Genomic DNA, 12554 nt, shown 5'->3' with positions numbered 1-12554 from the left:
GTAGGTCCAAAAGACCCCCTCTGGATGCCTAGATATGTAGGATCTTGTCCAGAAGTGGTTCTTCAAATAAATGGGGTTCCCTTTGTTGCCTTATTGGACACCGGTTCTCAAGTCACAACTATTCAACAGTCGACATTTAAATAATACTGGGATCAGAACCAGTTGACACAACCACCAGAATCCTGGCTGAGTCTTATAGCCAGCAACGGCAAACCCATGCCAGTGCATGGTTACTGGGAGCCAACTCTCCTAATAGGAGGAACTACACTGCCCCAGCAAGGTATCATTGTTGTACAGGTCAGGGAGGACAACAACCCTCCGGTAGTCCTAGGCATGAACGTCCTTAGGAACTGTTATGTTGAAATGCTTAACGCTTTGCACAAATCTATGCCTACCGCCGCACCTGCCTCCAAAAAGATGCTACAGCAGACTATCCGTGTGTTAAGTGTGCAACAGAAATTTGCCAAGGAGAAAGGAGAGATTTGCTGTGCCCGCATCCGAGGTAACCAACCAGTAATCCTTAAACCAAATACTGAAACACTCCTGTGGTGCCGAGCTGCTCTTGGGATCCAAGGCCAAGACTACCGGGCCCTGGTAGAACCCATCACTCTAGAAGACCATCCTTTAGTCTGAGCTGCGAGGAGCCTAGTGACTGTATCTCAAGGTAGAGTGCCTATTTATCTTCTGAATTTAAGCGATCACAGTATTACTTTGACCAAGCATTGCCCCGTGGCTCAACTACTACAAGTCACTTTCCAAGATGTTATCAGCAGGCCTTCAGCTATCACTGAACAATCTGCTCAGAAGCTAAATACACAAAAATACCCTTCAGATACATTATGGTGGAAAGAACTCAATGTGAGGGATATCTCTACCCCTGAGGACCAAATGGAAGGAGTCTTAAAAGTTGTGCAAGAGCATCATCATGCCTTCAGTAAACACCCTACGGATTATGGTGAAGTCAGTGTAATCAAGCACACCATCTCTACCGGTTCACATCCTCCATTCAAACATCATCCAAGACAGCCATAGTCCATGGGCTGCACCTTTAGTCCTTGTCCAAAAGAAAGATGGTAACATATGATTCTGCATGGACTACAGAAAAATTAACCAAATCACCCACAAGGATGCCTATCCTTTACCAAGAATCGAGGAGTCTCTGACATCATTAGGATCCTCAGCTTACTTCTCTACCAGTGGGTACTGGCAGGTACCCATAGCCCCTGAAGACCGTAAAAAAACTGCATTTACTACCCCTATGGGCCTATTTGAATTTAACTACATGCCCTTTGGACTTTGCAATGCCCCTGGAACTTTCCAAAGACTAATGGAGAGATGCTTAGGCCACAAACTTTGAAACTGTCCTTCTATACCTGGATGACGTTATCATCTATTCAAAATCCTATGAGGACCACTTGAAACATCTTGCAGAAGAAGTTTTCCAAGTCCTCATCAAGCATGGACTCAAGATCAAGCCATCTAAGTGCTATCTATTAAAGTCAGAGGTTAAGTACCTGGGACATGTTGTCGGTTCTGAAGGTGTCAAGCCAGATCCTGAAAAGATAGCGGCAGCCCAGAATTTGCCTACTTCTACTACAGTAAAAGAGGTGAGAAGTTTTCTTAGTTTTGCAGGATACTACTGACGTTTCATCCCTCACTTCGCTCAGATTGCTGAACTGATACAAGAGCTCTTCAGAGGACATCCTAAAAAGTTCCAGAAGTCCCAGATATTGTTTGAATGGAATGAAGAAAGGGAAATCGCTTTTCAACTCCTGAAGAAGAAGTTGACAGAACCACCTATCTTGGGTGATCCGGATTATCAACAGCCCTTCCATCTCTACACTGATGCCAGTCAGAGAGGCCTGGGAGCTGTCCTGTCTCAAGTGCAAGAAGGTAAAGAGAGAGTAATTGCTTATGCTAGCAGATCTCTTAGAGGTGCTGAGAAAAATGACCAGAATTACAGTTCCTTCAAGTTAGAGTTCCTAGCACTTGTCTGAGCCGTCACTGAAAATTTTTAAGACTATCTCACAGCAACCCCATTTGTGGCCTATACTGATAACAACCCACTGGCGCATCTCAACACAGCCAAGTTAGGAGCCTTAGAACAAAGATGGGCCTCACGTCTTGCCAACTATGACTTCACCGTCAAGTACAGAACAGGCAAGTCAAATGAAAATCTCGGCTGCCTACCAAAGAAGATCCTACTGAACAGATAGATGTATGGGAAGAAGTGGAGATGCCTGCTTTTTACCGACATTTTGCCCAAGACGTCATCACTGCCAAAAGGTAAAGAAGTTTTCCAATTCCAACACCAGACAGATCCAAAATCCCAAGTTGAAAAAGAAGGTTGGATCAAGAAAGCAGAGTCTTAGGTGAACTTCAAGACTTCTTCACCAGTGGAAGAACCCCGGAACGAATCCGCCGGAGAAATGCAGATCCAGAGGTACTCAAACTATGGAGACCTTGAAAGCAACTTTTCATGCAAAAGGGCTTGATGTTAAGAAGAACTCTAGATCCAATTACCAATGATCGGCTGTACCAAATCCTAATACCACGTCGAGATGCCAGAATCGTTCTCGAAATGTACCATAAGTCAGGACACTTTGGGGTACAAAAAACTGAGGCTACTATCCGCCGCAGATTTTATTGGATTGGAATGAGAGGAGATATCGAGAGTTGGCGTCGAGAATTTTCTACTTGTGCCATTGGGACAAATGAAAGACATGACCAAAGGGCGCCATTACATTCCATCGTGAGCAAAACTCCTCTAGAAATAGTGGCCATTGACCATGTGAAGTTAGAACCAAGTCGCTCAGGGTATACCTACGCCATGACAATAATTGATCACTACACCAAATTTGTAGTAGCCGTACCTGTTAAAGACTTAATGGCCAAAACCACCGCCAATGTTTTCTGGAAAAACTTCCTGTTGCCCTATGGATGGCCTGAAAAGATTCTTACGGATCAAGGATCCGCTTTTCGAGTCCCAATTGTTCCATGAACTGTGTTCACTTCACAATTGTCAGAAGATCAGAACAACAGCTTACCATCCGCAAGGTAACAGACTTTGGGAAAATATGAATCAAACCGTCATTGAAATGTTGAGGGCTGTACCACCTGCTAAGACAACCGAGTGGCCAACTCTACTACCTCAATAGATGTATACTTACAATACCATCCATTGTTCTACTGGATATACTCCATATTATCTTATGTTTGGCCGCCAAGGAAAGTTGCCTGCAGATCACACCCTGGATGTGCAAGTTCCAGATTTAAATAATCCTCTACCCCAAACTGATTGGGTGAGTGAACATCAGAAACGCCTAGCTGATGCCCAGGAGATTGTCCAAATCCGCATGGCAAATGCACGCAAGCAAACAGAACGACTATAACCAGTCTGCTAAAGCCGAACCTTTAGAAATTGGTAACCATGTGTGGCTGAGAAACAACCATTGCACTAGCAAGCTGGATAGTAAATGGGAAAGAGAACCCTACATCATCACAGCTATTCCTAATGGTGAGAATGAGGTCTATTGAAATCACTAAGGAAAACAGAGCACCACAAATAGTGCATCGCAACCATCTTAAGTTGTGTCTAAAAAGAGCTGTTCAAGAGGAAATTCCATCCACAGTGCAAGTGCCTGAAAAACCAGCTGAACCAGAAGGACCAATGCAGGCCATTGAGAAGTTGTTACTGGAATCAGATCCTCTACAGTGGATTCCTTATGCTGTGGCTTAACATTCCTGTACCCGCAAAGGTAAATACAGTTCCACCTCAGCCAGAAGAACTACCTCATGGAGGATCCTCGGAAATCCCTGATGTACCCAGTTCTCTTGAACCAACGTCTATGGAGTCACTACCACTTCGGAGAGTCGACCGGACTACTAAGGGACAGCCGCCTGCCCATTACAGAGAATTTCTGCAGCTGTGGCCGAGAAGAAGACTTCCAGCCCTGCCTGTTCCACAGTAGTACCCTTTCCTACAATTTGAAGCCACAGAGGCCGGGTGAGAGACTTATTACATTGAATGTTTTGCCTTACCCAAAGGACTCTCTACAAACTGCTTCTACTTGTTTGTTGCAACGTTTAAGCCTTGTGCCCGGAGATGGGCTTTAACGTACCTGAGCCTCCGTGATTTTCCTCTACATTTTGCTCAGGGAATGGACTCATAGCCTGTGAGCCTCCTGTAAGGATTAGTGTTTATTTTATTATGGACTATCTGGTTTTCATTGTTCGCTGTGCCAGGTCAGCGCCCCAGTTCACCAGTCTTGGAAGAAGATGACGGCCCCTTGTCACCAAGATTATACTAAAGTGTATTTTGATAATGTGCATTTTTATGTTATTTATACCTGTATGCTTGCCTCTTTTGTATCTTTCAGGAGACTTCGTCCAGAATGTGTCAAGGTCGACACATATTAAACGAAGGGGGTATGCAGCGTCCCACTAGCTCATGTGGGAACTGCAAAAGCTTTTTGTCATCTTCTGTAATATCATGCTGCATTGTGTTATGTGAAATCCCTTTTACCAGGCTGTCAGGTGCACTACATACATCCACCACTAGATGGGGGAGCACCACAGTATATATAGTGCAGTTCAGGCCTAGTTAGTCAGTTGAGAGAAGGAAGTAGGAGGTGAAGGAGTGAGAGTGCAGCTGTAGCTGTGTTTAGATGCAAGGCAATTTGAGGGAAACAGAGTGGATATAAACACAAAGGACAACAGCCATTGATTCAGGCTTCAAGGACCTTTGGATTCAAGGTGAAGGACTTACTAGCTTCGGGCAGCCTCACCACTAAAGAGCTGCAGAAACAGAACCAGATTAAGGAACTGGATATCAGTGAGTACATAACTTACCGCCCTAGCCTGACACAGCACCACCAGTACAGCCTGTTACTGGGATTCCTCACATCCTGCCTGCATGTGTATCAGAGACTGTTTTATTGCTGGATGTAAACTTATCAAGAGCCTGGTTATAGTAAAGTTTACCGTTGGATTTAAACCTGCCTCATTCTTCTAACTCCACATCACTACTACTCTCAACATTTTGCACCACCAAGGTGCTGGTGTCACGACATTACTTAAACCAAGGGCCCAGCCGCACAAGCACTCAGCACCCATCCACCATCAAGGGCACCTCGACCACCACCTGGTGTCCCCTGTAACCGAGTGTGCCCCCGAGAATCCAGCGCTGTTCTCCACCTCACTGCACTGCCGGCCAGGGAGGCGTCTGCTAAACCGCGAGTAACCGATGAACTGTATGTACATTCCGGCCCACCGTGCACCTCACGTGTTCTACCCCTGCGGACCGGCACGTTGCAACTGTATTTGTTTTTATTCAGACCCCTGGATTATATTCTGTATGGATGAAAGTCCAGCAGTCGTTTTAAAAAAAGAACGGCCATGTGAGGTCATAGAGACTGAAATGCCAAACTCTGCCGTAAAACAGAAGGTGACATTAGGTGAAGTTATTACATTTCGGGACAGCAAAATGTGCTTGAAAGCAGGTATAAATGGCGACTTTACTGCAGGAAAATGGTGGCAGGACAGTCGGAAGCGCGATTACTTGAAGAGGCATATAAAGCAGAAAATCCACGTTGAGGCAGTTGCAAAGCTTAGACGACAGAATTCGGGAGGTTTATTACAGATGATGGCTCAAACTGCAGAGGAAAGACCCAAAAAATGCTGAGATAGCACTTCGCAAACAAATAAAAATTGATACGTTTTATTTGCTATAAATATGAATGCCTCCATGCGTTCTGTCCAAGACACACATGATCACGCGGCAAAGTATCCAGCAATCCCACAGCCCTGGCGTGCGAAAAACTATGCATTTGAGTTTGTAGAATGTATTGATGAGACAGTTCAAGCTGTAATGATGGCTGAATTACGCAGGGCCACTATTCATACGCTTGCAGTTGATGAGAGCGCCGATAAATCAGTAGGCAAAAGGCTTATTTTGTATGCAAAGTTCCATCCTTTTAACACAATTTTTCCGGCATTACAAGATGACCAGCTGTGATTAGTGGCAGTAAGCAGTTTTATTCTGATAATCACTTGGATTTGCAGAAAATGGTGATGTTCGCATCGGAGCCTCTGTTATGCTTGGAAAGCAAAATGGTGTTGCTGCTCGACTTGGTAACGACATCCCTGATTTGCTTGAACAACATTGTGGAGCTCAGAGGATTTGGGAATGGAGGATGCATGCAAGAAAGTGTCACTTATGGGCGAGATTGAGATGTTTCTTAGAACAGTTTATACTATGTTTAGTAGGTCATCTGTCAAGAAAGAGTTAAAAGAACTCTCAGAAGTTCTGGAACGTGAGACACTCTCTTTTAAGGCATTAAATGAAGTTCGTTATCTAGACACAGGGCCGGTGCCACCCATAAGCAGGGTACGCCACCGCGTAGAGCGCACTCTTGCTGGAGGTGCCGTCCCCTGGCTAATTTATTCAGTTCACTTGCCTCTGTGTAATCTCGGCAGAGGCATCGTCGAGCAAAGTGCGCATGCGCCGTCTTCCAGCGCACCTCGTTCGATGATGCCTCTGCCAGTGCGCCTGTGCAAGATTACACAGGGGCAAGTGAACTAAATAAATTAGCTAGGAGGTGGCACTGGGCGGGGAGGGGATCTGTGGTGGATGACGCTTGGGGGGGGGGGGGGGGGGGAGAGATCTGTGGTGGATGACGCCTGTGGGGGGGGGGGGATCTGTGGTGGATGACGCCTGTGGGGGGGGGGGGATCTGTGGTGGATGACGCCTGTGGGGGGGGGGGGGATCTGTGGTGGATGACGCCTGGGGTGGGGGGGGGGGAATCTGTGGTGGATGACGCCTGGGGTGGGGGGGGGGGAATCTGTGGTGGATGACGCCTGGGGTGGGGGGGGGGGAATCTGTGGTGGATGACGCCTGTGGGGGGGGGGGGGGGGAATCTGTGGTGGATGACGCCTGTGGGGGGGGGGGGGGGAATCTGTGGTGGATGACGCCTGTGTGGGGGGGGGGGGGGGGAATCTGTGGTGGATGACGCCTGTGTGGGGGGGGGGGGGGGGGAATCTGTGGTGGATGACGCCTGTGGGGGGGGGGGGGGAATCTGTGGTGGATGACGCCTGTGGGGGGGGGGGGATCTGTGGTGGATGACGCCTGTGGGGGGGGGGGGGGGATCTGTGGTGGATGACGCCTGTGGGGGGGGGGGGGATCTGTGGTGGATGACGCCTGTGGGGGGGGGGGGGGATCTGTGGTGGATGACGCCTGTGGGGGGGGGGGGGATCTGTGGTGGATGACGCCTGTGGGGGGGGGGGGGGGGATCTGTGGTGGATGACGCCTGTGGGGGGGGGGGGGGATCTGTGGTGGATGACGCCTGTGGGGGGGGGGGGATCTGTGGTGGATGACGCCTGTGGGGGGGGGGGGGGGATCTGTGGTGGATGACGCCTGTGGGGGGGGGGGATCTGTGGTGGATGACGCCTGTGGGGGGGGGGGGGGATCTGTGGTGGATGACGCCTGTGGGGGGGGGGGGGGATCTGTGGTGGATGACGCCTGTGGGGGGGGGGGGGGATCTGTGGTGGATGACGCCTGTGGGGGGGGGGGGATCTGTGGTGGATGACGCCTGTGGGGGGGGGGGGATCTGTGGTGGATGACGCCTGTGGGGGGGGGGGGGGGGATCTGTGGTGGATGACGCCTGTGGGGGGGGGGGGGGGATCTGTGGTGGATGACGCCTGTGGGGGGGGGGGGATCTGTGGTGGATGACGCCTGTGGGGGGGGGGGGGGATCTGTGGTGGATGACGCCTGTGGGGGATCTGTGGATCTGTGAGAAAACATGACCTTACCACAATGAAGGGTAAAGTCTGTATAAATAGGTGGGTGACAAAAAAGAGGCGTGGTCAGTAGGCGGAGTCAAGGGGCGGCAAAATTAGCTTTTGCCTAGGGTGGCAAAAATCCTTGCACCAGTCCTGTCCACACATGGCTTTACGGGCAGTAATGAGAAATCTTGAAGTGTTACTTGCGTATTGCAACAAACAAGTAGAGAAACACAACGATCCAATTGCTAAATACGGTCAGAAGAAAATGTTGGACCCACAGTTTTCTGCTGCTCTGTATGTTTTTTCCCGACATTGTCAGCCAGCAAGCAGAGTTAAGTAAGAGTTAAAAAACCCCACTATCTTACTACTCTCGATGCTACGTTCACAGTTCTTGGGTGAGACAGTACATTGGAGTGAGCAAGTGTGTAACATAATGGAAGATAATGAAAATGAAGTCAACATGGCTCCGATTATTAGGTTTGTGGGGCGCTTATGTCTACATTTGGAATGTCGTTTTCTAGAAAATAAGCAGATGGAATGGAGAATTTTCGATATGTCTACATTCAGTGGTGCATTACATTATCAGAAAGGTTGTCAGGAAATTGCAACACTTGTTTCAAGATACTCTGGAGATTGTTTGCCCTACAAAGATGATGACCAAGATATAGTGAAGACAGTAACAGAGCAACTCTTAAATCCTGGTATTGTTCTAGCCAAGAAAACAAAATGTGGCCGGATTCAGTCCTTTCAAGATCTTGTGCAATTTGTGTTAAAAGAGGAGCAATTTACAGATGTTGCCGCCCTAGCAGATATCTGAGGAGGCTTCCTTGCCTCCAGTTGTGACTGTGAACGTGGTTTCACTCTAATGAATATGATCAAGACAAAAAGTCGCAATGGTTTCGAAGGGCCACACTTGGAAATGCTCATGAGGATCAAGTTCTTCCTGAATTCTGGACAAAGGATTGACCTATAGACAAAGTCTTTTCCAAATGGGTCACAGCAAAAGATAGACGTTGCAAAGTTTGAACAGTTGACGTTTGTTGGTAAGTACAGTCAGAGTTTTACTGTATTATTCCACTCCACCAGTTGATTTGCATCACACGTGTACCTCTCGTCTTCCACTAGGTTTACTTCTCCAAGGTTGAAGGGAAGAAGTTAATAGGATTGGCTTACGGCTCTTTCACACTTGCGTTGTCCGGATCCGGCGTAGAGTTCCGTCGTCGGGGCTCTATGCCGGAAGAATCCTGATCAGTTTTATCCTAATGCATTTTGAATGGAGAGAAATCCGTTCAGGATGCATCAGGATGTCTTCAGTTCCGGACCGGAACGTTTTTTGGCCGGAGAAAATACCGCAGCATGCTGCACTTTTTGCTCCGGCCAAAAATCCAGAAGACTTGCCGCAAGGCCGGATCTGGAAATAATGCCCATTGAAAGGCATTGATCCGGATCCGGCCTTAAGCTAAACGTCGTTTCGGCGCATTCGACGTTTAGCTTTTTCTCAATGGTTACCATGGCTGCCGGGACGCTAAAGTCCTGGCAGCCATGGTAAAGTGTAGCGGGGAGTGGGGGAGCAGCATACTTACCGTCCGTGCGGCTCCCGGGGCGCTCCAGAGTGACGTCAGGGCGGCCCATGCGCATGGATGACGTGATCGCATGGACACGTCATCCATGCGCATGGGGCGCTCTGACGTCATTCTGGAGCGCCCCGGGAGCCGCGCGGACTGTAAGTATACCGCTCCCCACTACTACTATGGAAACCAGGACTTTAATAGCGTCCTGGCTGCCATAGTAACACTGAACGCATTGTGAAGACGGATCCGTCTTCAAATGCTTTCAGTACACTTGCGTCTTTCCGGATCCGGCGTGTAATTCCGGCAAGTGGAGTACACGCCGGATCCGGACAACGCAAGTGTGAAAGAGGCCTTAGTTGCATGTTCTTTTCAGATGCTATATCTTGGTTGTATGGTGTTGCCTACATGATAAACTTCCAAAAGGAGATTGGCAGATGATTGACATTTTATGACATGAGAAGAATAAACAGTTTTGCTTTCCATGGTAAGCAGAGTAACTTGTGTGCGAGATTCAGTGTTTGGCCAACATGTCGGCGATGATCTCTTGTTTGATTGTCCTGTCGCCCACCTCTGAGCCGACCCCACTCAGCAGCCGCCAAGGTTAGAGGGAAGGCTGCCTGTGAGCGCACGGTGTGTGCACTTGTCGGCCATCATTAGTGCTGAATCTCTTGTGTAGAAAGTGAAAGTGCGAGACACAAAACGACTTGTCTGGAATTAAAGGGGTCCTCTCACTTCAGCAAGCGGCATTTATCATGTAGAAGCAGTTAATGCAAGGCACTTATTAATGTATTGTGAGTCTCCATATTGCCTCCTTTGCTGGCTGGGTTCATTTTTCCATCACATTATACACTGCTCATATCCAAGATTACGACCACCCAGCAATCCAGCAGCAGTGGTCGTGCTCGCACAATATAGGAAAAAGCGAGCCGTGTATAATGTGATGGAAAAATGAACGACGCAGCAAAGGAGGCAATATGGAGAATCACAATACATTAGTAAGTGCCTGGTACTAACTGCATCTAGATGAGAAATGTGATTTGCTGAAGTCAGAGCACCCCTTTAATAGCAGAACATTAGATCTTATGAATCACAGGCATCCCCCGAGTGCACTAATCCTAAATGGACAGGTTCCTCCAAAATAAAAAAAATACAAAGTAAATATAAAGCCTTCTATTGTTGTCACCCAGATCTCCAAGAAGGAATTATAACTAAGAAGCAGCGTGAAGGAAGAGGATGATTGAAGGACTACTAGGGGTGTTAGAAGGAGACCTGGCAGAAACAGGTTTACATAATGACTAATATAGGATTCCTGCCCAAACAGGTTTATATATTACACACTGCACTGATTGTGAGTGTCCCATACAGGAGTCACATGTTGTACTGCACAAAAATACACAGATATATACAGCCGCCACTAGAGGGAGCTCAGGAGATTACTACATACAGATATATACAGTCACCACTAGAGGGAGCTCAGGAGATTACTGCATACAGATATATACAGCCACCACTAGAGGGAGCTCACTGCATACAGATTATACAGCCACCACTAGAGGGAGCTCACTACATACAGATTATACAGCCACCACTAGGGGGAGCTCACTACATACAGATTATACAGCCACCACTAGGGGGAGCTCAGTGTATACTGTGTTCCTATATTACAGCCATTATTCCCTTGTAACCAGACAGAATAACTAGGAGCTATAATGACCTTCTGCAGCGACACATACACAATACAGATGATAACTTTTTAGTGTGAACAGTTGCTTAATACAATATAGAACAATTCGTTGACTTCCCACAATGCTTTCTATTAGTGTCCATGTATCTAATACTAGACTCCTGAGCCGCCTGGAGTTCGGTGTGATATCTACAAGATACAGAGACATGCCTAAGACATAAAAGGAGTCGTAGTTCTATAACTGGAGAGCCACACAGCTACACCAAAGCCTGAAGCAAACAGATAGGAGCTGAGGCTCTGACTAGTGGCCCCCACTCCCTGCCTGCGTACCCCTGCATGGCAGTAGCTCAGGCTATTACTAGACAGGAGGAGGGGGCAGGAGCAGAGGAGGCAGGGGTACCAGGCAGGAGCAGAGGAGGCAGGGGCACCAGGCAGGAGCAGAGGAGGCAGAAGCAGAGGCAGGGGCATCAGGCAGGAGCAGAGGAGGCAGAAGAAGAGGCAGGAGCAGAGGAGGCAGAAGAAGAGGCAGGGGCACCAGGCAGGAGAAGAGGCAGGAGCAGAGGAGGCAGAAGAAGAGGCAGGGGCACCAGGCAGGAGCAGAGGAGGCAGAAGAAGAGGCAGGGGCACCAGGCAGGAGCAGAGGAGGCAGAAGAAGAGGCAGGAGCAGAGGAGGCAGAAGAAGAGGCAGGGGCACCAGGCAGGAGCAGAGGAGGCAGGGGCACCAGGCAGGAGCAGAGGAGGCAGAAGCAGAGGCAGGGGCATCAGGCAGGAGCAGAGGAGGCAGAAGAAGAGGCAGGAGCAGAGGAGGCAGAAGAAGAGGCAGGGGCACCAGGCAGGAGAAGAGGCAGGAGCAGAGGAGGCAGAAGAAGAGGCAGGGGCACCAGGCAGGAGCAGAGGAGGCAGAAGAAGAGGCAGGGGCACCAGGCAGGAGCAGAGGAGGCAGAAGAAGAGGCAGGAGCAGAGGAGGCAGAAGAAGAGGCAGGGGCACCAGGCAGGAGCAGAGGAGGCAGGGGCACCAGGCAGGAGCAGAGGAGGCAGGGGCACCAGGCAGGAGCAGAGGAGGCAGAAGAAGAGGCAGGGGCACCAGGCAGGAGCAGAGGAGGCAGGGGCATCAGGCAGGAGCAGAGGGGGCCATAGAGGAGGCAGCAGACAGGGCGCATGGTACTCACAGAGCTGCTTCTGCTGGATCCTGTGCTGCTGCCTCCTCCAGATCCTTACATAGCAGGGGAGGGGCGGGGCTGTGACATCATCTGCCCAGTACCTGCCCCTCTACCTGTTCTCTCTGTTATCCAAATGAGGGGCAAAACTGCTGCTCCAAGTTCCAACCCCTGACAGTGCTAGAAATAGTCCCCATTATATAAACCCCATGCTGCCTGGTATCAGTCATCAGCAACCGATCCCCCATAACAGTGTCCTCCACAGATCCCCCATAACAGTGTCCTCCACAGATCCCCCATAACAGTGCCATCCACAGATCCCCCATAACAGTGTCCTCCACAGATCCCCCATAACAGTGC

At 49.1% G+C, this 12554-nt stretch overlaps 1 protein-coding gene across 1 annotated transcript in view; it reads right to left on the bottom strand.

Moving 5' to 3' along the window:
• The window catches only part of ASS1 (argininosuccinate synthase 1), a 67926-nt gene extending 55667 nt beyond the window's left edge, over window positions 1–12259 (bottom strand). Inside the window, exon 1 of the mRNA XM_044269193.1 lies at window positions 12207–12259. The gene's annotated coding sequence lies outside the window, so the exon portion shown is untranslated. The remainder of the gene's footprint in view (window positions 1–12206) is intronic.
• Between the last annotated feature and the right edge of the window lie 295 nt (window positions 12260–12554).

The sequence above is a fragment of the Bufo gargarizans genome, chromosome 9 (genome assembly GCF_014858855.1).
Source record: "Bufo gargarizans isolate SCDJY-AF-19 chromosome 9, ASM1485885v1, whole genome shotgun sequence".
NCBI lineage: Eukaryota > Metazoa > Chordata > Amphibia > Anura > Bufonidae > Bufo > Bufo gargarizans.
This window is presented reverse-complemented; position numbering and strand designations above follow the sequence as displayed.